The sequence below is a fragment of the Pipistrellus hanaki genome, assembly GCF_964339955.1.
Source record: "Pipistrellus hanaki genome assembly, chromosome: 3".
NCBI lineage: Eukaryota > Metazoa > Chordata > Mammalia > Chiroptera > Vespertilionidae > Pipistrellus > Pipistrellus hanaki.
Genome location: NC_140505.1, coordinates 94,245,422 through 94,273,395, shown reverse-complemented (window position 1 = coordinate 94,273,395; position 27,974 = coordinate 94,245,422). Strand labels below are relative to the sequence as shown.

At 37.6% G+C, this 27,974-nt stretch overlaps 1 long non-coding RNA gene across 1 annotated transcript in view; it reads left to right on the top strand.

The window, feature by feature from the left end:
- The window catches only part of LOC311619938, a 373,489-nt gene extending 347,965 nt beyond the window's left edge, over positions 1–25,524 (top strand). Inside the window, exon 3 of the long non-coding RNA XR_014794611.1 lies at positions 25,469–25,524. This is a non-coding gene — a long non-coding RNA (uncharacterized lncRNA). The remainder of the gene's footprint in view (positions 1–25,468) is intronic.
- The last annotated feature ends 2,450 nt before the right edge of the window (positions 25,525–27,974 follow it).

Sequence of the window (27,974 nt, the reverse complement as noted above, 5' to 3'; positions counted from 1 at the left end):
TGGATAAAGGTCTAAATAAATAGGCTATGCTCCCTGCCCCACGTGTGTTCCTGTACAATGGTTGCCTGCTCTCAAAAGTGTTAGTAAAAGTCTCATTTTCACCATGCTTCTGTTTCCCAGTCCATCATTTGAAATTCCGACGGGTGAGTCATTTCTCACAATCAAACTCATGTGCTAGGCACTAGACATTTCAAAGATGTGGCCCCACATGCTCTTTGTAGGGAATGTTGCCCTGCTTGGAGACTTAGAGGAGGGTTTATCAAGGGGAATTGCTAAAGCTGATTTGTACAGTGAGTTATAGTCAGAGGGAGAGAGTTCCAGGCACAGCCAAGCTGGCAGTGAGGTGATGTAGAGAAAGGGTCTATCCAGGAGAAGCTCAGTGAGGTGAGAGGGACAGAGGAACTGGTGACACTGGGCCAAAGGGAACCCCTACAGAAGCATTGTGCAGCCTGAATGCTCCTCGGGCACATGGTCTGCAGGTTTGCCTCAGAATTAGCTGTGACAGTGATACCAACCTTGACTAACAACAGGACTCAAAAGTCTCAACTACAGCCTTTACCTCCAGGGTCTTGGGGACTGGGTGTCTCCTTCTTTTATGAGCTTTGCACCCGTGTACCAAAGTTAAGTCAGCACTGAGGATATATCAGCCTCCAATTGCCAGCTCAGGATGATCTGAATTTCTCTGGTTCTTTTAGCAAACTAGGAATTTTAAGATTGCTTAAGCTTTTATAGATGGGGTTGGAAAGAGTCCTGAAAAGATGTGTATCTTATTTCAGGAGGCAGCAAGAGGTATAAATAAAGTGGATATGAGTGTCTAAGAGTGAGTTTGTGAAGGACAGGCGGGGGGAACACACCACTCAGAACAGTTGGGTCATTTTGGAAGTATTTCCCATAGTTGAGCAACAGCTCACATAGGAGTTGAGTTTAGTAGTTATTTGCATTTGTCCAGTTGTTTGAAATGAAGCTTTAGTTTTATTTACAGAGAAAGATAACAATTTTGGAATTCGTGTGACTTAAGGTTTTTCAGATGAACACAGAACACCCAGATCTCAGTATCATTTGCAGCTATCATTTTATTTTACTCCCATCCCACCCCAAAGAAAAATAAATAAAGGACATTCCCTGCATCTTTTGGTTACATGCTAGGCATAATTAATATGTCTGTTGAATTTCCTGTGTGGGTGGTACTCTATCAGAGTCCAGAAAAAATATTTCTTTCTACATTGAGCATTATCAGTCATTCAATTCAACTCTTTTGCACATCATCAGGCTTTGGTCCACAGGCTTTGTTTAAAACTTTGCTGAGTGCATTTTGGATGACATCGTCTACAGGTGCCTTTATTATTTTTCTAAACTGCACATACTAATAAGATTTGCAGTGTTTAAATGTTTCTGATACCTAATGCTGTGTCCTCCAAATAGAACTCTCCAAAGTTGATACTGACATTCACCTTCTCTTGTAAATTTTGTGTTTTCATTTGAGATTTCTTTTATTCAAACCAGAGTACCCTTCACCCCTCAGCTGGGGATTAATGTACCTTCATTATATTTCCCCTTGTTTTCTGTTTGTCTGGTTAGAAGTCATTGATTCTCTTGATGTTTTAATATGGTTGTCACAACTGGAAAAATGTGTGTTGACAAACCATTAAATAGGGTAATGTTACAGTATACCTGGACAGGTAAAACAGGTAATCAAATGGTAAATGAAAAGAGCACACACGTAGGATCAGACCCACCAGATTACAAATCCTGACTGTACCATTTATTATCTGTTTGCCCTTAAGTGAGTCCTTGTTTTGGTCTCAGTTTATTCAACTATAAAATTGATAGAATACCTGCTATAAAGGTTGCTCTGAGGACTACTGATAATGTACATAAATGACTTTCCTAATCCCTGAGTATTTACACAAGGAATTTAATAAATGGCGTTTATTGTTATCCCTATAGTGATGATAATCTATATCATGAATACTCTATGCCTTCCTCATCAGAGCTGTTATCTTCAGAGAGGGGATTAATGTAAGCATGGTAGCAAAGTATTGCCATGAGACCTAGAGGCTAAAAACTTTAAATTAAACAAAAACTGAAGTTGGAGAGCTGATGAAATAAAAGCAAACAATCTGTGACCAAAAGGTGAAACTCACAGGAGGATACATTCCAGCTGATTCATAGAGGGTTCTTCTAATGTAGGGGTGTCGAACTCAATCAGAGAAGGGGCCAAAATCTAAAATCCAGCCTAAATCGCGGGCCGAATGGTTTACTGAACAGTCATAAACTGACAATGTCATAAACTGACAGCGGAGTGCAGTGATGTGTTCTAATGAATAAAACCATTTTAGTATCAATAGAGCTGCCTCATGAAATGCTTTACTTCTGGTCTGAATGTGTCCAAAAAGAAGGCAAATGGCCACTGGTCAGTGCCAAGGAGATTTTCCTCTGGGTAGGAATATGGATGGATATTCTTAAAATTGTTTATATATCTCTAAGGTCCTATGATTCTATGGCAGGGATCAACACATGGTGATAGGCATGGGAGGGTGGGAAGAACTTTGATTCCAATGTCAGAAAGAATTTCTCATAAGGACATTTTCCTCTTCATAACACCAAGTTCTAGTAAATATAAAAGAAATTAGTAGTTGAGGTTCACTTATTTTGTAGTTCATATTCACACATTCTGTATATTTTATAAGTTCCACAAAAGTCATAAAATGTAACCTTTCATCCAATTGTATAATCTTCTAACATCACTTGAAAAGGCCAGGAAATTCTGGCCTTTACTTAACAAGACTAGCCCTGATGTTTTTGTACAACTCTAACTTTCTTAAAATACTTCAATATATTGAGTGAAAGAAACTACAGATGTGTTCTACTTCTGAGGGATAAATCAGGTTTGTGGGCCAAGGACCCAACATGGGACCTTGACAAACTCACCAACTCTTAGGAATTGGCTGGTGTACCCTAGTGGGGCACAACTACAAACCATGTTACTCCATTTACAACCTTTAGGCAGTCACAATACACTGTTAACTCCTTTTAAGTTTTTTGTAAAGCACTGATTGTGTGAAGGTATTTTACAGAAGGACTACATCATTACCTTGTACATGGAGTGCTTTTCTTTTCAATCTATATGAAGAATTGTAAATGTAACTGAATTAATTGCAAACTTATTTCTTTTATACCCATTACACTATTTATTTGAATTCTTATTCTGTCATTTAGCCCAGAGATTGACAAACTTTAACCTGTGGAGTAAATCTGGTCAGCTATAATTTTTTGTAGATACTTTTTTTTTTTAATAGAGCCACACACATCAGTTTATGCATTGTTGAATGTGCTTTTGTTATACAATGGCAGAGCTGAGTATTTAGGACAGAGACCTTGTGGCCCCCAAAGCTTAAAATATTTACTCTTACATAACAAGTTTTATAGACACTGACCTAGCTTATTAGCTCTTTTCTCCAATTGTGTGTCATCTGAAAATTAAAAGAACACTTATAGGCTTCTGATTTTGTTGTTTATAAAATTATTAGGTGTAGCAGAGCCAAAGAATATCCAACATAAGATGCATTGTCGATATAATGATCATTGTACTTCCATTGTGACAAAGACTGCTAGTACTCACTACTATTAGTTAGCCAAAGTTTCCTTAACTTCTCTTGCCTATTGGTAGACTTCATATCCCAGTGTTCTTTTCAACTGGATCTGGTCCTGAGACTAGGTTTTGGCCTATGTAACAAAAACAGCAGTGATGGAGTCATTTCCAGGCAGGTGCCAAAAAGCCTCTCCTGCTCAATCCTCTCTCTCTCTTCTTATCCCCTGGCTTCAATGAAAAGAACCTGGAGATCTAGAGGAGGGATTGCCACAAGATGGATGAAGCCTTGAGTATTGAGCAAAATGCCTTCACACTGGACTGTGGTATGAGGAAGAAATAAACCTCTACTATACCTAGATACTGTAATTTGAGGGTTGTTTGATATAGCACATAAAAAACACTGAATAATGTCAAATATTTATTCCTCTCATGGAAATTTGCCAGAGGTGTTTTTCAAACTTAGATAAATATGTTAACAGTATTCCCTTAATCTAAAATGAATATTCACAAATATAGATACCGTTTATAACTTTCCCTTGATCAACTATTATTTCTTCCTATTAAACTCTTGTTTTTCTAAGTTTTCATCAATTAAATGTTAACTCATGAAGTTAACATTTTGATCTTTGCAATGATCAAAAGGATTTATAACATACTTTATTCTCTTTTTAAAACATTTAGATATCCATGAGTTCTCTGAAATCTTTTTGTGTCCATTTGTGATTCTCATCTGCCTCATACTTCAGTCACATCTCTTAATCTTTTGGGAAATGGCTCACCTAGTCTGGAGAGTTGACCTAAATCTGTTTAGTGGCCTCAAAGTATTTCTTCAAATGTCTTTTTTTCTCAACTTCTCTTTTGATTGTTTTAAATATAGCAGACCTTGTTTACTTTCATGGCCAACATGAAACCCAAAGCAGATATTCCTTTTGGCCTTTTTTGTTGTTGCTGGTAAGGACCTTGGTAGAAAGAAATGCAAATTCCTCTTTCTCTCTCCCTTCCTGTCTATCTTTCTTTTGACTTTCTGTAACTGTTTTCATTATGTGACCTTACAATTAGTAAATGAATAAATGAGAATTTTTTTGTGTGTGAATGAGTTTATCATTTTTATTCTTCTAGAAAAATTACAAGAAAAAAGCCCTCCAGGTGGGGAACATGGCCTGAGATCCCCTGTCAAGCCCTACTGGGTGGGGGACATGGGCTGAGGTTCCCCATCAAGCCCTACCAGGCCTGCGCCGGGGGGGGGGGGGGGGTAGCCTCAGGTCCCCCATCAAGCCCCACTAGGCAGGAGGGCACAGCCTCAGGTCCCCTAGCCAGGACTGGAAGCATACCTTGAGGTTCCCCATCAAGCCCTGCCTGCTGGGTGGGGCTCGAGGCCTGAGGTCCCCTGTCATGCCCCACAGTGGCAGGGGAGTGCATAGCCTCAGGTCCCTGCTGATTGCTCATTAAGGCTCCTTATGAGAACTTGGCCTCAACTGTGGGTGCAGTCATCTTTGTGATGGTCAATTAGCATATTCCCTCTTTATTAGATAGGATAACTAACTAACTAACTAACTAACTAACTAACTAACTAACTAAATAAATAAATAAATAAATAGTTTTTATTTTCCTAGAACTGTTAAAAAAAATATGGGTTGAAATTCCACCTGCTCCTTCTATCAAGTCTCATACTTCATTGATCTATTAGATAAATGTCATCCAATTGGTCATGCAATCAAGCCTGGATTTATGTCAATCAAACTATAATTTGAATATCCATTAACTTTTAAAAAATTAATTTTATAAATGTTCTTAATAACTAAAAATTTCAAAGTTGTTATGTAATTAGAAATCATTTTGGCAAGTTGTATTCTCCTCTTTCCCTCCAAATACTCAAATGATCACCTTCCATCTGCTGATACATCTGGTCATCACTTTGAGGGTGCTTACCCATCAGGGTAGAGACCTCTCAATGAGATCAAGACCATAGCTTCAGTTTTCACTTATGATAGCTTATCTTTTCCACCACCACCAGGGAACTCTCTTGTTTGTAAATGAATGACTCTACAAAGGTCAGCTCATGAGGAAGAGGGACATGTGAGTCATGCCTTTAGAATATATGTATCGAGTACAGTCATGTATCTTGTACTATGCTTTACCTCCTTCCTTTGGCTTAGAGACTAGAGGTAGAGACAGATAGCCTTCAAGTAAATACTAGTGTGATGAATGTTATAAAGAGAAAGTATTATATCCAAAAATTATTTGAAAAATAGGTTGTCAATATGTTTCATTTTCATATGTAAAAACCCACATATTATTATTACATTTATTATTCATGGAACATGGTTTGATTTCTATCTTATAGCACTGACAGTTTTACTGCAAAAAGCAAAAATTTTCTGCTGTTCAGGGAAAGAGAGTAGTCAGATACCACTTTGCTCATTGTAATTGCTACTCATCCCTCCTCTTCTTAAAAGAAAGAAAACAAACTCTGCTGTAGTTTTTATTTTATTTTGTTTTATCATCTTCAGCCATATTGAAACCGATACTGGGTACCTGTACCAGCAGAATCAAATATCACACCTGCAGGTAGATATTGCATCATGTGTCATCTGAGTACCACAAATGACTCTTTTAAATATATATATATATATATATATATATATATATATATATATATGTATAAAATTGATTTTTTACAGAGAGGAAGGGAGAGCGATAGTTAGAAATATCGATGAGAGAAACATCCATCAGCAGCCTCCTGCATACCTCCCACTGGGGATGTGCCCGCAACCAAGGGCACATTGTACCTGGGATCTTTCAGTCCTCAGATTGATGCTCTACCCACTGAGCCAAACTAATTTGGGCCACAGATGACTCTTTACTTCATCTCAAATAACATTATAATCTACACTGGGAAACCTCAGACTCTGTAGTCTTGGCCAAATAAAAATGTTTGCAGACAAACACATTAAACTCAATATATTTTACTGTGCCCTGAGATTTTTTTTAAAAATAAAGATAAATGTAATTAAATCTATCAATGGCATTTCAAATAAAAAGTACCTGGGAATGAAGGCTTATAAACAGTTAGATGTCAATCAAGAAGCTGCCAGAGAAATATTAAAGGACTACAGTTTGTTATGTGAATTAAATAAGAAGTCACAAAAGAAAGAAGGATCAATAAGATCTTCTGTTTTATAAAAATGTCACAGTTATAAAGGTATAAATTTATTTATTTATTTATTTATATAAATATATATATTATTTATTTATTTTTAAAATATATTTTATTGATTTTGTACAGAGAGGAAGGGAGAGAGATAGAGAGTTAGAAACATTGATGAGAGAGAGTCATCGATCAGCTGCCTCTTGCACACCTCCTACTGGGGATATGCCTGCAACTAAGGTACATGCCCTTGACCGGAATCGAACCCGGGACCCTTCAATCTCTAAGCGGATGCTCTATCCATAAAGGTATAAATTTAAAGTTAGAGAACCAATTCAGGCAAAAATGAAAATTGTCCCAATTAAGACACGTTTTAGGATGTAACCTACAATATCTCCTATGAACTTTTGGAAATATTGTGTGGCTGTTTCAACACGTACTCACCCCAGGCATTCTAATGGCCACTTGTGCACTTTGGAGCCTGACTGGCTTCTCTTGGAAAGCAGTAGCCATCTGCTTTCACTTTGATCCACTGGCTGGGAAGCAGATGCTTCTCTTTATTCAGAAAACCACTGCAAATGTTTGTACAAATAGAGGAAGGGAAGAATGTCTTCATCTTCTTTCTTCTCCTACCAAATTCTTCAAAGAATTGGAAAGCTTTCCACCTGGTTATTGGGTTTCTCTGACTTTGAGTTCATTCTATGGTTCTCTTATTGCCCTAGCATTTTGAATTTTATAGACAGGCTTTATTTTATGTTTAAAATGGGTCACTAGTCGAAACCGGTTTGGCTCAGTGGATAGAGCGTCAGCCTGTGGACTGAAAGGTCTTGGGTTCAATTCCAGTCAAGGGCATGTACCTTGGTTGTGGGCATATCCCCAGTAGGGGATGTGCAAGAGGCAGCTGATCGATGATTCTCATCGATGTTTCTAACTCTCTCTTCCTCTCTGTAAAAGATCAATAAAATATATATTTTTTAAAAATGGGTCACTAAACATCTCTATAGTTTGGGTATGATTGTAGGAGAGGTCTTTAAAACTCCCTCTAGTGTTGTCTTATCAATAATTTTCTAATAGTTCCATGTTTCAATAGGGACCCTCTTAGAACCCTGTATTATCACATGAGTTGTAAGGATGTAAGACAAAAAAGTGAGAGTGTTGTTTGGAGTCTATAAAACTTTGTAATGGGGACAATTAGAATATCCTGAATTTTTTTGGGAGAAGATTGTATAAGAAGGAGTTTTGAAAACAGCTATAGTAGATATAAAGAATCACCAAAGAGAAATTTGATTTATGTCACTGTCTTTTGATTCTCATCTGCCTCATACTTCAGTCACATCTCTTAATCTTTTGGGAAATGGCTCACCTTTTGGGATATGACCACAGCTACTGGGGAAATTGTTATAGTTCTGTAAAATCATATAGATATGCAAGTAGAGATTTCTTCCACTGCTAAGTGAGAAGTGTATGTTTTTTTAAATAAATATTTATTGTTCAGATTATTACAATTGTTCCTCTTTTTGTCCCCATAACTCCCCTCCATCCGATTCCTATCCCACCCTCTGCCCTTATCCCCCCTCCCCCCACCACTGTCCTCATCCATAGGTGTACTATTTTTGTCCAGTCTCTTTCCACACTCCCCACTTCCCTTCCCCCTGAGAATTGTCAGTCCACTCCCTTTATATGCCCTTGATTCTATTATATTCACCAGTTTATTCTGTTCACCAGATTTTTTATTCACTTTTTAGATTCACTTGTTGATAGATATGTATTTGTTGTTCATAATTTTTTATCTTTACCTTTTCTTCTTCTTCCTCTTCTTAAAGAATACCTTTTAGCATTTTATATAATACTGGTTTGGTGATGATGAACTCCTTTAGCCTTTTCTTATCTGTGAAGCTCTTTATCTGACCTTCAATTCTGAATGATAACTTTGCTGGGTAATCTTGGTTGCAGGTTCTTGCTATTCATCACTTTGAATATTTCTTGCCATTCCCCGCTGGCATGCAGTTTCTGTTGAGAAATCAGCTGACAATTGTATGAGTGTTCCCTGTAGGTAACTAACTGTTTTTCTTTTGCTACTTTAATATTCTCTCCTTGTCTTTTGCTCTTAGCATTTTAATTATGATGTGTCTTGATGTGGTCTTCTTTGGATTCCTTTTGTTTGGGGTTCTGTGTGCTTTCTGGACTTGTAAGTCTATTTCTTTCACCAGGTGGGGAAGTTTTCAGCCATTATTTCTTCAAATAGGTTTTCAGTATCTTGCTCTCTCTCTTCTTCTGGCACCCCCATAATTCAGATGTTGGTACACTTGAAATTGTCCCAGAGGCTCCTTTCACTATCTTTATATTTTTAGATTGCTTTTTTTTTTTTTTTTTCTTATCCAATTGGGTGATTTTTTGCTTCTTTGTATTTCAAATTTTTCACTTGATTCTTGTGATTCTCTAGTCTGCTGTTGGATCTCTGTATATTATTTTTTATTTTAGTCAGTGTATGCTTAATGTCTAGTTGGTCCTTTTTCATATCCTCAAGGGTCTCACTAAATTTATTGGCCTTTTATAGAAAATTCTTGAAAAACCTTATAACCATGGTTTTGAACTCTATACCCAGTAGTTTGCTTTCCTCCATTTCTTTTATTTGTGACCTCTTTCTTTATCTCGGCATTTTGGCTGCTTCCCTGAGTTGATAGAGTGGCTTTCTGTGCGAGGTGTCCCATATGGCCCAGTGGCTCAGCCTCCCCAGTTACCTGAGGTAGATACTCTTCATGCATCCCTTTGTGGGCTGTGTGCACAGTCTTGTTGTAGTTAAGCCTTGATTATTGTTGGTTTCATTGGGAGAAATTGACCTTCAGGCCAATTAACTGAGTATCATCTGTGTCTACCATGGGAGAAGTTCTGTGCTGGAGATACCTTTATGAGGCAAGACTTGCTTCAGTGGGGCTTTGGTGCTCAATGAATCTGACCCCTGAGTGTATCCCTTATGGATCTGAGGAGTTGTAATCTGGATGTTCCTACTCTGACCCCTGGTTACACTGGCCCTTGGATCTTTAAGGAGATGCTAATTTAGCCTCTGCCTGAGGCCACCTGGCAGGAGCTACAGAGAGAGCTGCAGATTCCTCTTCTTTGTTTGGGTTTTGGAGGTGCCCAGATGAGGCCCAGCTGTGAAGCAATGCAACCTGCTGTGGGGCCTTGGGCCTTCTTTTGGATGTTCTGGGTCTCTCTGACTCAGCTGTAGTTTGTTGCCTGTTATACAGAGAACAAGACATATCTTATCATCAGGTTAGAGTCAAGTTTTACTGGAACAATAATTTTCTATGAAACTATTTACATTGACCTCACATTAGGGAAGAGTATATATTAGGCACCTTTGCTGTGATAATAAATGGTCTCCAAGTCCTCATGGTTTCTAATAGTGTTTCTTTTTTTTTGACATTATATGTTGGGGACTATGTTTGGCAGTGGATGCCACAGCTATCCTTGGTATACATGAAGAATCTTCTCATTCTTGGGTGTAGGCTGAAGGAACAATGTTAATTTTGGACAAGCTATCCTCCTAGAAGAAGAAAGATGCAAGAAAGCTGGAGCAACCTGCAATACTTCTGCATACAATCCCATCTGTTCCCACTTTATTAATCCAATAAAGGCACATGGCCAAGCCACACAGTCACCTGGGGAGTTGAATTCTTCCTATAGGGAAACCACAGAAGAACAGACAGAAGATGTCATCTTATAGTGGGAATAATAATACAATCTGTCACCGCATGTCAGTTCTCATGTAGTATCTTACTTAACTTTGGAGACATCCAGCTTTAGTCAAGTGCAAACAGCCTGTTAAAATTCTTGGATATTTATTCATTACTATTTCTAGTCTTCACACAGATTGCTAATTACTATTTTCTAGGGTTTCATTTGTTATTTGTTTTTCAACTCTGAGTCGGAGTTCAACTAAGAGCCAAGTTGGACTGAAGAAAATAAATGTTTTATCCTACATATTGGTGTTTTTCTCTCAAGTTTAAATTTTACTTCATTATTAAGTATGTGATAATAAAATGTTCATTTATTCTCAAAATGAACTCCATACAAACAGTTAAGGAATTAAGTATCAACATTATGTACAAGTACCTGTAATTTGCATGGACCATTTCCCCAAAAGGCTGCTCTAATGTTGCTAAGTCTCCTCTAGTAATCACCTCCCTAAGCAGTTAGATTACTAGAGAGCTCTTGGCCCTTTACCTACAGGCTTTTGGGTGTTAATTCTGAATTCCTGGTAAGAATCCAAATAGAGTTAGGACTTTCTGACTCTTTAAATTACACCTGCAGCTTTGCTCAAACAGGATGTTCTATTCACTTTATGTCCCACATGGTTTCACTAAGTGGTCTGCTTATTACAGAGTTGTACCATTTTCTTTTGTAAATTAGATAATGATAATTTAAAAGCACATGGATTTTGTCATGAATCCATCTTGAGTCTAGGCTTAGAGACATTAAATATAACCAAAAGCAGGTGTTAATTTTCCTCCCTGTGATTTGCTTGGATGGTTTGTTTCTGGGTGAGCTAACTTCACAGAGAAAACACAGTGAGAGGACCTGACTTGAGTCCTGCTTTTGCATGAGAAGTTGTGAGGTTATGAGGAACCTCCCTGAAGTCTTCTCTCTGGTTGGTCAGACATATTTCACATAATCTCTCTTGGAAAGATAGGTTATACTGAAAATTATGGAGAATCAATTTTGGATGTTCACTGAAAACTATTAATTAACATTTCTTATTATTTTTAATGTTTAAGAACATATTTTATTATTTATCTCACTCATATATACTATTTTTAAAAATGCACACAAGTACAAATAACTTGAATCCTAGTTTTATAATTAATAAGATAGGAAGAGAAGGAAGTGACTTGTATAAAACTTTATTTATTTATTTATTTATTTATTATTTATATTTGCTAATCTTCACTCAAGGATATTTTTTTCATTGATTTTTAGGGAGAGTGGAAGAGAAAAGGAAAGAAAGAGAGAAACATCAATGTGAGAGAAACACATTGATTGGGCCTGGTTCAGGGAGGAGACTACAACTAAGGTACATGCCCTTGACCAGAATGAAACCTGGGACCCTTTGGTCCACAGTCCGACACTCTGAGCCAAACTGGATAGGGCTAAAACTATATATATTTTAATTAATCTTATTGTTGAGATTATTACAGATGTCCTCCATTTTTCTTCTCTCCCCTTTGGCCCCACTCCACCCATCTCCTATTTCATCATAGGTCTTCACCTGTCTATTGTCTGTGTTTATGGGCTATGACTAATTTGTACTTCTAAATCCCTTCACCTTTTTCACCCATCCCCCCTCACTACCTCCCGTTTGGCAACCATCAAAATGTTCTCTATTCTGCTTGTTCATTTATTTTGATTTTTAGTTTCAGTTGTTGATAGATATCTATTTATTGCCATTTTATTGTTCCTATTTTTTCTTCTTTTTAAACAAGATCCTTTAGGTAATAATGATTTGGTAGTGAGAGAAACTCCTTTAGTTTTTTCTTGTCTGTAAAACTCTTTATCTGACCTTCAATTCTAAATGATAGCTTTGCTGGGTAAAATAATCTTGATTATAGGTCTTTGCTTTTCATCATTTTGAATATTCTTTGTCACTTCCTTCTGGCCTGCAAAGTTTATGTTGAGAAATCAGCTGATAGACATTTGGGTGTTCCCTTCTAGGTAACTAACTCCTTTTCTTTTGCTGCTTTTAAGATTCTTGATTTGTCTTTAACTTTTGGCATTTTACTTACTACGTATTTTGGGTTCCTCTTGATTGTGACTATCTGTGCTTTCTGGACTTGCATGTTATTTCTTTCACAAGGTAAGGGAAGTTTTCTGTCTTTTTTTTTTTCTAATAGGTTTTCAATTTCTTGTTCTCTCTCTCTGGCACCACCATAATGTGAACGTTGGTACACTTGAAGTTGTTGTTGAGGCTTTCTCACTATCTTCATAGTTATAGATTCTTTTTTCTTCTTTTTTTCTGTTAAGATTGGGTGTTTTTTGTTTCTTTAATTCTTGATGTTCTCTATTCTATTGTTCATTTTCTGAGATTACAGACACTCACTGTAATGGAGACATGACTCTATATTCCCCAGCCAAACCAGGGACAGAACAGTATCATCTCCTCACTGCAATAGGATTTAATTTTTTAAATTTCACAGATGAGTAAATGAGAATCAGAGGGTTTAAACAAGTTCTCCTAAATCACATGGCTTTTTAGTTTCAGAATGAGGATTTTAAACCATTGTTTGTATAAGGGATTCCTAATTGACAACCCAGTGACCTGCACCAATCTTGCTGCAGTAGGGGTAAGTCCCCTACTGCAGCAAGATTGGGAGCTTGCTAAAGTAGGGGTAAGTCCCTGATCCTGTTTTGGAGGTATCCTTTAAGTAGTTTTGGGTGAGTCTTAAGGCTTTAAATTTTATTTTTAATAAACTACTCAGGTGATTTCAACACACAGTAATATTTGGTGCCACTGTTTTATGCCATACAGAGCATATTGGCCTCAGACTCTTTTTCAGTCTCTTTGACCACTTATCCTCTACCCCCATACAAAATGAATGCTTCAAAACAAGAGAAATAAGTCTCAAAAATAAAATAAAATTAAATAATTGTTGAAGCAATGTTTTGGAGATTAACTATTCAAATATATTGCACTTTAGCTACAATCTCCACCAAAGTTTAAAGGGTGTCTTCTATTACTGCCTCCATTACTACATATTGAGTGATGCTTTGTGACTAGGCCTTATAGGGAATATCATACAAGAACTCTATTTTCAGACTGCCTGAGATATCTGTGAGGGAGACCAAGTTACATGTGTTAAACAATTCAAGAGTAATAAAAAGTGAGTAGATAATACATCCTCGGTTATAGCAACAAATACCAGGTGGACTAGAAATAGTGAGTTGTGAAAAATTAGGGGCAAAGGGAGAGGCAGAGAAAATTTCATAGTAAAGATGATGCTTAAGATAAGTCTGGAAGAATGTATTAGACATTTAAAGTAAGAGGTACAATAGAAAATGCAGGTGCTGGAAGTAGGAGAAGCCAAAGTGCCTACTGTCATAAAGCACCTTTAGGGGTTAAGATGCTGTTATTTGTAACAGGCACTAATTTCATGAGCCATTAAAAATATAAACTGGGATTAAACAGAAACTCTAAGACTTTCTCGTGTCTATCAATCTAAAATTGTGTATGTAAGGGTGGCCCAATTGGATGCTATCAGAGAGGAGGCCAGCACAAAGTTAGGCCAATGAGGTGGTGGGAAGTATTGCTAAAGGATGACAAGAAGGGCTGAGTCACACTTTGAGACCCAAAGGAATGGTGTCAGCTGCTGTAATTCATCTTGTGGGGGAGATGGGAAGGTGAAGGGCTGATTTCTGTGACATGGAGCATGGTGGACATGGTCCAGGAGGCACCTCATGATGAATTGATGACCAGCAATAACTTTCCTAAACTTTGGGCCCAATGACATGTTCTTCGCTGCTCCCTAGGTTGGTTTTGGAATTAAAATGTTAATTTTATTCTCTTTTGAAAACAAACTTTACATCATTTATCTGTCTCTCAAAAATGTTTGTTTGGGATTCCTGCTTCTGAGCCAGCGCCTATGACTCAGATGGTGTGCATTTCAAAATTCCTTCAACATAACTTCACATAAAAAAATAAAAAACATCTCACATTGGACCAACTCTGTTTAAACCAACTGTCTTGTATCACTAATATATAGCTGGATTGATTCGTGGTATACATCTTCAAAGACCTGGATAATCATCTTTGTTTGCAAATTCCTTATTAACGTAAAGATAAATGTTATCATAAGTTGAACTTTTATATTATGAACTAAGTTTTTGTTTTTAAAATTCATTTCTAGAATATGTGATAGCATGATTGTAAGGGCTGCATGGCACTTTCCCAGTTGGACAAAGTTTGAGATTTTGTGTGTGTATCCCTTTTATTTAAGCAAGATGATAAACACTTAATAAGAACATGGAACCAATGGTAACTTGCCAGAAAAAAATAACATTTTTACCAATGGAATGCCACTTCAGATGATGTGTTGGAAAGAAACCGTTGTCTCTCGGTCTTTTTGCCTTTTGATGATAGCTTTAAAAACTATGAAAATGGAGAAAGCAAAGTGTGTGGTCTTTGACAATTTCATAATATTCTATGCAGAAAAGAGAGAGGGTGCTTGCTAGAAAAAAAAATCGTTAAGTTTTTCTTTATGATGACAGAACACAGTTGCAATTCAAAAGTGCCAAAAGTTCTGCAGTCCTCCCTTATGGCAAATTGATAGGTAATCACTTCTTCCAGGTGTTGTTTGTAATTAAGACCTTGGAAAGTCACACCCCTAGAGATGTCCTCGGGCCAGAGCCATTATCTAAGGAACCTTATAGAATTAGTAAGAGCATGGTTAGAAGAAAATACTGGATTTTTATTTAGGGAAATGTGCTTCTGATTTCCCAAAGTGTGTTCACAAGCTTATGTCTTTGACTAATGAGCCATATGGACTACTCCTGTGTAATAATAATAGTAATAATAATAATTAAGTATTGTTTAATTTGTCAGGCTTACTGTAACAGATATCTTTCAATAGACAATCTATTGTTCCAAAAGTTTTTTTCTTTTCTTTTTTAAACCTCATTTCAGAATGTTTCCATTGATTGATTAGAGAGAGAGGAGGAAGAAAGAGAAAGAAAAATGGATCAGTTCCTTCCTGCACTCCAAACTTGGATCTAACCCACAACATGGATATGTGCCCTGACTAGGAATCAAACCCACAATCTTTTGGTGTATGGGACAACACTCTAAGTGAGCCATTAGGCCCAGGCCAAAATAGTTTTTTTTTTTTGGGGGGGGGGGCAGATTCAGACAAGTATTTATTTATTAATTTTTTTCTTTATTGATTAAGGTACTACATATGTGTCCTTATTCCCCCATTGCCCCTTCCCATCTGCTTGTGCCCTCACCCCCCTAGTGTCTATGTCATTGGTTGTGCTTATATGCATACATACATGTCCTTTGGTAGATCTCTCCCCTTTTCCCTCACCCTCTCCTGCCTTTCCTCTGAGGTTTGATGGTTTATTTTATGCTTCTCTGTCTCTGGATTTCCGCCCCCCCCCCCCCCCCATCAGTTTATGTTGTTTATTATATTCCACAAATGAGTAAGATTGTGATATTTATCTTTTTCTGACTGACTTATTTCACTTAGCACAATGCTCTCCAGGTACATCCATGACTTTTGCAAATGGTAGGAGTTCCTCCTTTTTATATAGCATAGTATTCCATTGTGTAAATGTACCACAGTGGGGTTTTTTTTTTGTTTTTTTTTTAATTTATTGTCTAAAGTTTTACATATGTCTTCTTTTTCCCCAATTGATGATCCCCTCCCCCAGCCATTTCCACCCTGGGCAAGCCACCAATACCCCAGTGTCTGTGTACATTGGTTATGCTAATATACATGCATATAAGTCCTTTGATTGCTCTCTAACAGCCCCCTCCCCTGTCCTTTGTCTCTGGATCTATTTTTGTTCATCAAATTATGTTGATCATTATATCCCACATATGAGTGAGATCATGTGATATTTATCTTTCTCTGAATAATAATAATATATAGTCAGACTGACTTATTTCACTTGATTATTTACCCAGTGGTGTTAATGGATTATTAAAGTCTCCTACTATGGCTGTATTGCTGTCAATATCTCCCTTGATATCCTCCAGAAGGTTTTTTGTTTTTTTAATGTATCTGGGTGCTCCTGTATTGGGTACATATATGTTTACCAGAGTTATCTCTTCTTGTTGGATTACTCCCATTAGAATTATGAAGTGGTCTTCCTTATCTCTTGTTATGGCCTTCACTTTGAGGTCTAATTTGTCAGATATAAGTATTGCTACCCCAGCTTTTTTTTTTTTTCATTCATCTGAAAAACCTTTTTCCATCCTGTTACCATCAGTTCCTGTGAGTCCTTTGTTCTGAGGTGGGTCTCCTGTAGACAGCAGATATATGAGTCATGTTTTCTTATCCATTCAACTCCCCTGTATCTTTTGATTAGGGCACTAATTCATTTACATTTAATGTCATTATTGGAAAAGGTCCAACTGAACCCAGGTGGAGGAAACACCTGACCATGTGGAATTCCAGTGCTGGGCAGCCATGGCCAAATCCATACTGCCCCCCCCCCCAATGTTGGGTTCCCTGAAGGTTCCAAACCTGCCCACCACCTTTCAATCCTGCCTTTCCTCTGCGATCCTTTCCTACTCCCCATTGGCCCCTTTCCCAGTCTCCCAGGAGCTCCCCAGGGGAATCTGGCTTTCCTCCAAATCGGGCACCCTTATCCTGTGCCACAACCATCATATCCAAGATACCAACCACCAGGCCCCTATCCCCCTTCATATCCACTACCTGCCCCTGGCATGCCTCCCATTAATCCCTTGGCTCCTGGCATGGTAGCAGCAGGAACGGTGATGGACAAGAAGATGCAGAAGAAAATGAAGAAAGCTCATAAAAAGGTGCAGGCACACCATAAGCATGACAAGCACTCCTCCTCCTCCTTTTCCAGCAATGATTCTGACTGAGTTCAGGGTCTGGACCCTACCTTCAAGTCTCTCCAGTTCTCCTCTCCCATCGAGCTTCAAAGATATTTTGCACTAGGGAAAATTAGCCATTGTGTCCTTCTACCCCTCACCCCAATCTGAGCCTCAGCTCTGCTGTTCAGCCCTAACTGCTTAGAAGAAATGGGAAAAGAATTGCCATGGTTTAGCAAAGGCCGTCTTCACAGTGCTTGGATAGAGCTTTTAGCTGATGAGTTTTAAGGAGAACTATTTTTTTTTAAATGGTGAAACCTTTTAGCTAAATGCTGAAGATAAGTCTAAGATCTAGAAAGTATGATTTTTAACTTTCTTTTGTAATATTTGTAGTTGTGGAGGTGTAGAAACTTAATTGTGGGAAAAAGCAAACTACTATTTTTTTAAATTGTGGCATGGCTGGCCAATTTAATGGCAAATAAATTTCTCTGCAGACCTTTAATTTATTGCACTAAATGCAAGGCTGATAGGAAGTGGAGTCCATTTGTTGATGAGTTCTGACTGCCATTTTGGAATCTAATCACTATTCTTTAGTTCAGTTTGCTATTTCAGGTCCTCCTACATTCTCCAACTCTCAGTCCAAAGAAAGCTGCTTGTCCTGGTCTCTGTACACCTGTGTCATTACCTTGGTTGGGCCTAACACATTCTACTATTGTGCTGCCCTTTCACAGAATCTTTAAAGTGTATCAATTTGCCCTAGGTTTGGCTCAGTGGATAGAGTGTCAACCTATGGACTGAAGGGTCCCCAGTTTGATTCTGGTTCAGGACACATGTCAGGTTGTGGGCTCAATTCCCAGTGGGGGTATGCAGGAAGCTCCCAATCAATGATTCTCTCTCATTGATGTTTCTATCTCTACTTCTCCCTTCCTTTCTAAAATGAAATAATCTATTAAATTGATATTAAAAAATTTATTAAATTAACATTTAAAAATAATTTAAATTGATACTAAAAATAATTTATTAAATTAATATTAAAAAATAAAATCGTTATTGATAGATACCCTGTTTCCCTGAAAATAAGACAGTGTCTTATATTAATTTTTTTCTCCCAAAGTTGCGCTAGATCTTATTTTAAGGGGATGTCTTATCTTTCCATGCACTAGATCTTATTTTCAGAGGCTGTCTTATTTTCGGGGAAACACGGTACTTGTTTGTTGCCATTTGTATTTTTATGACTGTGTTTCTTCTTCCTTTCCTATTTATTCTTTTTACAGAAAACCCTGTAGCATTTCTTGCATTGCTGGTTTGGTGGTAATAAAATTCCTTAGTCTTTTTTTGTCTGTGAAGCTCCTGATTTCACCCTCAATTTTGATTGATAGCCTTGCTGGGAACAGTATACAGGATTCAGACCCTTGCTTTGTATGACTTTATATATTTAATCCCATTCCCTTTTTGCCTGATGTGTTTCTGTTGAGAAATCAATCAATAGCCTGATGGGAGATCCCTTGTAGGTAACTTTGTGTCTCTCTGTGGCAGCCTTTAAAATTATGACTTTGTCATTGGTATTTGCCAATTTAATTATAATGTGTCTTGGGTTCATCTTGTTTCGGATGCTGTGAGCTTCTTGAACTTGCGTGAGTTTTTTTCTTCTTCACTATATTAGGGAAATTTTCTGTCATTATTTCTTCAAACAGGTTTTCTTTTCCTTGCTCAGTTTCCTCTCCTTCTGGCACCCCTTTTATGTAGATGTTTTGTTTAGTGTTGTCCCAAAGTTCCCTTAGGCTCTCCTCCCATTTTTTTTTTAAAGGTTTTTTTTGTTTTTTTGTTTGTTTTTTCTCTACCTTTCCAAATGGTGCAGTCTCTGTGGCAGAGCTGGCTGCTCTGGGAGAGATTTCAGCAGTAGTAGAGGAGCCAGGGGAGCCTGGTCTGCCAGTCCCCAACAGTCCCCTGGAATATAGCTATCCCTCACTCACAAATACAGATCCTTTCCTCATGTCCACACACTCTCCTTTCATGCTCTTACTCAGACACTATCTTGCAGCCTGCTGTCCTTTCAATTGCCATCTTGGATCCCCATCGCACCACACTTTTTTAGTCCATTCATCTGCTTAAGAGCACTTAGGCTGTTTCCAAATCCTAGCTATTATAAATTGTGCTGCTATGAGCATAGGGGTGTAAATATCTTTTCTGATTGGTGTTTCTAGTTTCTTGGGATATATTCCTACAAGTGGGATAACTGAGTCAAATAGGAGTTCCATTTTACCCAGAGGTTAGGGTTTGATTTTGGTCAAGGGCACATTCCTGGATTGTGGTCTCAATATCCAGTAGGGGGTGTGCAGGAGGAATATGATCAATGATTTTCTCTCACCATTGATGTTTTTATCTCTCTTTCCCTCTTCTTTCCTCTCTGAAATCAATTTTAAAAAAATAAAAAGTTTTCTCAAGATTGAATTTTATCATGTCATATCAGCCTGGCCTGAAACTGGAGTCTTCACTGAGTTCTGTCCCTCAGGAATGTGCATAATCTTGGGCTTTTCCTATGTTTCAGTTCCTTCCTTTGTAACAGGGAGTGAAAATATAGTAGACAATGTATAATGTGCAGGATTAATGCCTGTTTTGATGAAAGAGATGTATCTATTGGGTCAATTCAGAGCTCCGTTTTTAATATAGTGATGAGCCTTAGCATGCAAAGGTATAGCAGGCTATCCAGCTCCTTTATAGCTCACAGTCCAATAATGGGCAGATGTAAGATCCTTATGTTACCACGTAAAGGCAAAAATTAAGTAGAGTTATACACAAGGTGCTCTAGACAGTTGTGGTATTTGAGCGCATGTATTTTGACCACTTGGGGCATTTCCATGGTTTACTAACACGTCTTGTACCCTCCTTGTGTGCCTGTAGGAACTGAACAATATATGTATGTCAATCAAGCCTATCTGGTGTCTGTGCCCCACCTCCTTGTATTGTTGGTACTCCCTGGCTCAGTCTGTTTAGCCTCATCATAGACAAGGCCTTTTTCTGTTGTAGAATTCATAACTATTTTTTCTTTTGGTGTCTAAAAGTAGAAGACTTCCAAAATTGAGCTTTCAATTCTAGTTCTCCTAAGATTCCCCAGGGTGTAAATAGTTCCTGAAAATGAATTTTGCTTAAGTGTTTAATTTTTGGTGCCTGTTACCTGAAGTTCTCATTCTTTGCACCTTCAGGGTTTTATAATTTAGGAAAATTCTTCAGTAGCCCTGGAAATTGTGCAGAAAAAGCACCATTTGCACCTTATTCTTTCTAAGACTTATCACTCCTCAAGTGTCCAGATTTTTGTCTTTTCTTGTTTTGATAGACAAGAAGAAAGCGTAGTAATCAGGATCTAATGAAGAAAATTACATCCAGATAGCTTGTTTAGGCAAAGACAATGCTTCTAATTCATAGGTCAGTCCTCATAAGAGATCTTTAAGGTGCTACTCAAGGCAGTTTAAAATTGTTACGGAAACCGAAGTCTGGGTGCCTGATGCTTCGAAAAGCCAACACTCAAAATATCAGAGTTTGAAGTAGGGAAAGGTTTATAGTCAAGAAGGTGCCAACCAAGAAGATGGGAGACCTAATGGTGCTCAAATCTATCTTGCTCTCTGGACCAAGTATTTATAAGGATTAGGGGAAACATGTATGTGGAAGTGCTGGCAGGCAAATTTTAATTGGGAGTCCTTGGAGTTTGGCCAGTTACAGAAAAGGGACATCAACGCTAGATCCTTCTGGACAAGAAACCCTTGACTTTTGAAAGGGTTTTGGCATTCAAGCTTTGATCAAATCATGGTTCTTTGGTTCCTTGGGGAGGGCAGAGTTGGTGGGACTTTGGTTCCAGGTACAACTGCAGGTCAAAGTTTTCTCCTATGTGCATACTTCTGCTACAAGACTGCTGTTTTGTTGTTTCTTAAAATAAAGTCAGTATGTCCTTAACAGGATAGAACTTTTTTTTAGGTGATTCTGCTGTTACAGAGCTATGTGTTTGGATACATACAAGATCCTAGGCTGTGGATGTATTTCAGAAGAAAAGATTGTGGCAGGAATATTAACCTAAGACCTACGCTGTGAAAAAATAGTAGACTTGTTACTTTCCTCCCTTACTTGAAATGGTGAATGAGGGAATACGATCTGACTCTCTGGTGGAGAGAGTGCAGTAGTTGAGCAGGTAGGCTATGGCCTCATTTGACATGGACTAGGGTAGGATGGTACCACACATCACAAAGCCTGGAGGATAGACATACTGTCTTTGGGAAGGATTCTTTTCATTTACCAAATACTCTGTTTTCAATTAGAGTGTTAATAGACCTTGTCCTCAGCAAAAGCCATCTTGATCCCAGCAACTGTAGGACATTTTTTGGTCTTTGGAACATTGAATTTTTCTTGCTATAACTACCTTACTCCAACAAGTCTTATAATAACAGACATATTATACTGTGTCAGGCTCCTCCTTTAAATCTGTAGTTGCTCAGCACCGCCATTTGTAAGAAGTGACCTAGAAATGCTGGCTGGGTTGAGCTCTCGTCAGTCCTAGGCATTCAGGATCTCAGCTAGACATTGGGATTAAAGGACTGCGGGAAAACACACCATTTTGTTTTTCGGCAATATTTTCATCAAATAAAAAAATGCATTGACAATAAACATTTAGAGGTTGAAAGGTAATAAGAAAAGCTAAAAGTGCATGTTTGGAATAAGAGTGGCATACATTTTGCCTGCTATGATGAGAAGGCTTGTCTATGGGTTCATTGCTATAAACAGGCACATCAGAACTCCTTTTCTTTAATCCCCAGATTTTTTATCTTTATTATTTTGTAAGCCTCGCCGAATATATGCTTACTGATTTTAGAAAGAGGAGAAGGGAGAGAAAGAGAGAGAAGGAGGAGGAGAAGGAGGAGGAGGAGAAGGAGAAAGAAACACCAATGTGAGAGAGAACATCAACTGGTCACCTTTCTTACATTATCAACTGGGGATCAAACCCACAACCTTTCAATATATGGTTGTGCTCCAACCAACTGAGCCACATCGGCCAAGGTTCCCCAGTTTCTTTAAAATAACCTCTTTACTATTTCATGCTTTTGGCATCACTGAACCTCCACCAGTACTACAGGTTTCTGATTACCACATTAGTGATGCCACAGAGTCACACACACACAACCTAAGCAAAAGAGACACTGCTGACGAGGAGACAGTGATAGTGCAGCATCAGTGACAGTTGTCAGCACAGTGAGCACAGAGCCTGAGGCTTCAGATGTTCACTGAATATGCAGTTTTCTTAGTGTGAACAAGGTTTTGGTCAGTGGACATGCTTACCAACAATTATATCAGAGGTTAGGATCTAATTTATGAAATATCCTAAAGCATAGATCATATAATTTTATCTGATGATTCATTTGCTACCTTAAGTGCCTGACACCAACCTGTGTTTGTTCTTCTCTCATCAGTATTTGCTTTCAGAAAAATGGCAATAATGTATTTTTGTGTTTTTTTGTTTGTTTGTTCGTTTGTTTTGAGAAATTTAAATGTGAGAGCTAAATTTTAGCTAAGGGGAATTAACACACCCTCCAACACATGGAAGGGGAGAGGTCAGGCTCTAAAACACCACCATGAGACTTTAGTAATCCTCCATAAACGGGCACTTTTGAAGTTACAGGTTGCTCAAACTATTTGCTTAAAATCATAGAGAACATTCAATTAATAGATTAAAAAGGTCTAAAACTGTAACTGTGACCATTACATTGGATGGTGCAAATGATTTGAAGCAGAGTAAGGTAGCATAATGCATATTTCTGACCCCTCCAATTTGTTTCCTGAAATTTACTGAACAGTTAATTCCTTACTTTGCATATGAATAGGTGCTGACCTATGTAGTTCTCTAGCTTCTTTCATGAGCAAAATTTTAATGTGCTTGTGGGATGGAGAAAGAGCTGATACAAACCGTTACACAGGATGTAGTAATTTGGATGCAGCATATTAGATTTTTCAGCCAAATTAATGCATCCTCCAATTCTGTGTCCCCTGTTTATAGAGCACCTACCACCATACTGCTCACAATTAAAAGTTTTATTCTTTTTTGTGATTTTAGTGTTAGTCTCCCTCACCAGGATGGACAGTTTTACCCACAATAATTTTACTTTAATGTTTAAAGTATTACAAATAGTAGCAAATATGTCTCCATTGCTCCCCATTGACCTTCTATTACCCTTTGGCAGATGCCCTCACCCCAACCCTCCAGTGTCTTGTGAACATTGATTATGCTTATATGCATGGATACAAGTCCGTCAGTTGACTTCTTACCCTTCCCCCACCACTACCCAGGTTTCCCACTGTAATTTGACAGTCTGTTTGATGTTTCTCTGCCTCTGTATCTATATTTATGTTCATCAGATTATAATGTCCTTTATTATCCATAAATTAATGAGATCATGTGGTATTTTTTTTTAAAATATATTTTATTGATTTTGTACAGAGAGGAAGAGAGAGAGAAAGAGAGCTAGAAACATCGATGAGAGAGAGTCATCGATCAGCTGCCTCTTGCACACCCCCTACTGGGGATATGCCCACAACCAAGGTACATGCCCTTGACCGGAATCGAACCCGGGACCCTTCAGTCCCCAAACCGACGCTCTATCCATTGAGCCAAACCAGTTTCAGCTCATGTGGTATTTTTATTTCACTGCCTGACTTATTTCACTTAGCATAATGCTCTCCAGTTCCATCCATGCTGCTGCAAATTGTAAGAACTCCTTCTTTTTTATAGCAGTGTAGCATTCCATTGTGTAGATGTACCATAATTTTCTAATACACTCATCAGCATTTAGGCTGTTTTCAAATTTTAGCTATTGTGAACTAGAGGCCCCGTGCACAAAATTTGTGCATGGGGAAGCGGTGTCCCTCAGCCCAGATTGGTGTCTCTGATCTGGGACCTCTTGATAGATGTCCAACTGCCCATTTAGGCCCGATCCCGGGCAGTCAGACATCATTGTCACAGTCCAGGACTGCTGACTCCCAAATACTCACCTGCCTACCTGCCTAATTTCCCCTAACACGTTCTGCTTGACAGTCTGATCACCTCCTAACCACTCCTCTGCCAGCCTGATTGATACCTAACTGATCCCCTAATGGCCCAATGGCCCCTAATTGCCCTCCCCTGGGGGCCTGGTTGCCCCTTAACTATCCTTCCCTGCTGGCCTAGTCACCCCTAACTACCCTTCCCTGCTGGCCTGGTTGCCCCTAACTGCCCTCCCCTTCAGGCCTGATCTCTTACAACTGCCCTCCCCTGGTGGCCATGTTGTGTCCACATGGGGGTGGATATCTTTGACCACATGGGGGCAGCCATCTTGCATGTTGGAGAGATGGTCAATTTACATATTATCTCTCTATTATATAGGATTGTGTTCCTATGAATGTGCATAGTCAATTATATAGGATTGTGTTTCTACATAAGGGTGCATATATCCTTTCTGATTGGTGTTTTTATTTTTTTGTGATATATTCCTAGAAGTGTTATTACTGGGTCAAATGGCAGTTCCATTTTTAAATTTTTGAGGAAATGCCATACTGTTTTCCACAACATACACATCAGCAGTGAAGAAGGGTTCCTTTTTCTCTGCATCCTCCCCAGTACTTATCGTTTGTTGATTTGTTGATGATAACCATTCTGACTATGGTAATACCTCATTGTTGTTTACATTTGTATCTCTCAGATGATTAGTGACTTTGAGCATGTTTTAATGCGTCTTATGGCTTTCAGAATGTCCTCTCTCAAAAACTATGTATTTAGGGACTTTGCCCATTTTTTAATTGGGTTTTTTATCTTCCTTTTGCTAACTTGTATGAGTTCTCTGTAAATGTTGGATATTAAACCCTTATTAGAGATAACATTGGCAAATATGTTCTCCCATACAGTGGGCTTTCTTGTTATTTTGTCAATGGTTTCTTTTGCTGTGCAGAAGCTTTTTATTTTGATATAGTTCCATTTGTTTACTTTATATTTAGTCTCTCTTGCCCTAGCATCTCTGTCTGTAAAGATATTGCTATGACATAGGTCTGTAATTTTACTGCCTATGGGGTCTTATAGGATTTTTATGGTTTTCCATCTTACATTCAAGTCCTTTGGCCATTTTGAGTTTGTTTTTATGTATTATGTAAGTTGGTGATCTAGTTTCTTTTCTTTTCTTTTTTTTTTTTTTTTTTTTTTTTTTTTTTTTTTTTTTTGCATTTATCTAACCAAATTTCCCAACACCATTTATTAAACAGGCTCTTTTGACTTCATTGTTTGCTCTTGCCTCCTTTGTCAAATATTAATTGAGTATGTATAATGGCTTGGGTCAATTTTGTGGACCTTTATTCTGTTCCATTGTCTATATATATTTTCTTGTGTTAGTACCAAGCAATTTTGAGAATCGTGGCTTGATCATATAGTTTGATATCTGGTATTGTGATCCCTCCAACTTTTTTCTTCTTTCCCAAGACAGCTGTGGCTATTCGAAGATTTTTTGTTTTGTTTTGTTTTTCCAGATAAATTTTTATAGAGTTTGTTCTAGATATTTGAAATAAGCCATTGGTTTTTAAGAAGTATTGCATTGCATATATAGATTTCTTTTGGTAGTATGGACATTTTAATGATGTTGATTCTACCAATACATGAACATGGTATGTTCTTCTATTTTTTAATGTCTTCCTCTATCTCTTTCCTCAATGTACTGTAGTTTTCCAAGTACAGGTTTTTACATCCTAGGTTTAGTTTATTCCTAGGTATCTTAATTTTTGGGGGGTGCAATGGTAAATAGGATTGTTTTTTGTTTTCTTTCTTCATTTTTCTGTAAGTTCATTATTAGTGTATAAAAAGGACATAGATTTATGCGTGTTAAGTTTGTATCCAGCTACATTGCCAAATTCACTTATTAGGTCTAGTAGTTTTTTTATGGATTCTTTGGGGTTTTCTATGTATAGTATCATGTCATCTGCAAATAAGGACATTTTACTTCTTCTTTTCCAATTTGGATGCCTTTTATTTCTTCTTCTTGTCTGATCGCTATGGCTAGTACTTCTAGTAAACTGTTGAACAGGAGTGGTGAAAGTGGGCATCCTTGTTTGTTTCTGTTCCTAAGGGAAATGGGTTTAGTTTTTGCTCATTGAGTATGATGTTGGCTGTAGGTTTGTCATATAGAGCTTTTATTATGTTGAGGTATGATCCCTCTATTTCCACTTTGCTGAAAGTTTTTATCAAGAAAGGGTATTGGATTTTGTCAAATGCTTTTTCTGCATCAATTGATATGATTATATAATTTTTATCTCTCAGTTTGTTTATGTGATGTGTCAAATTTATTGATTTGCAGATATTGTACTATCCTTGCATCCCTGGAATAAATCCCATTGGGTCATGGTGTATGATCTATCTAATGAAATGCTGAATCTGATTTGCTAGAGATTTGTTGAGGATTTTAGCATCTATGTTCATCAAGGTTATTGGCCTGTAGTTCTCTTTTTTTGTGGTGTCTTTATCTGGTTTTGGGATTCGGGTAATGCTGGCTTTATAGAAAGGGTTTGAGAGTGTGCCTTTCTCTTGAATTTTTTGGAATAGTCTGAGAGGATAGGGGTTTTTTGTTGTTGTTGTTGTTGTTGCTGTTGTTGAATTTATTTATTTATTTATTTTGAAATTTTTTTTTTGAACTCCCTTGTAAAGTCATCTGAAACAGGGCTTTTGTTTGATTTTTGATCACTGTTTAAATTTTTTCTGTAGTTATCAGCCTATTCCAGTTTTTTATTCTTCTTGGTTGAGATTTGGTAACTTGTATTTTTCTAGGAATATGTCCATTTCATCTAGGTTGTCCATTTTGTTGAAATAGAGTTGTTCATATTATTTTTCATAATCATTTGTATTTCTGTAGGATCAGTTGTTATTTCACATCTTTCATTTCTAGTTTTGATTATTTGGGTCCTCTCTCTTTGCTTCGTTGTTAGCCTGGCTAGAGGTTCATAAATCTAGTTTATCCTTTTAAAGAACCAGCTCTTGGTTTTGTTGATATTTTTATTGTGTTTTTTTTTTGTTTTGTTTTGTTTTGTTTCTGTTTGTCTGTTTGTTTTGTTTTTTTTGGTCTCTATTTCATTTATCTTCACTCTGATCTTTATTATTTCCTTCCCTTTGCTTATGCTTGGATTTTCTTGTTGCTCTCATTCTAACACTTTGAGTTGTAGGGTTAGGTAATTTATTACCACTGTTTCTTATTTTTTGCAGTTGGCTTGTAGAACCATGAACTTCCCTCTTAAGACTGCTTTCACTGTGTCCCACAGATTTTGGATTATTGTATTTCCATTGTCTTTTTTCCCATGATGCTTTTTATTTATCCTTGGATATCTCTGGTAACCCAGTCATTGTTTAATAGCATGATATTTAGCCTCCAGGTGTTTGGTGTTGTTTTGTTTTTTGTTTTTTGTTTGTTTGTTTTTTAAATGTTTTTATTGTAGTTGAATTCTAGGGTTTTTTTGTTTGTTTGTTTTTGTTTTATTGGCTTTTTGATCTGAGAAGATGCTTAATAGGATTTCTATCTCCTTGAATTTTAAGAGACGTTGCCTATGACCCAATATGTGGTTTATCTTTGAAAATGACCCAAGTGAACTTGAGAAGAATGTATATTCTGTGGCTTTGGGGTGAAATGTTCTGAAGA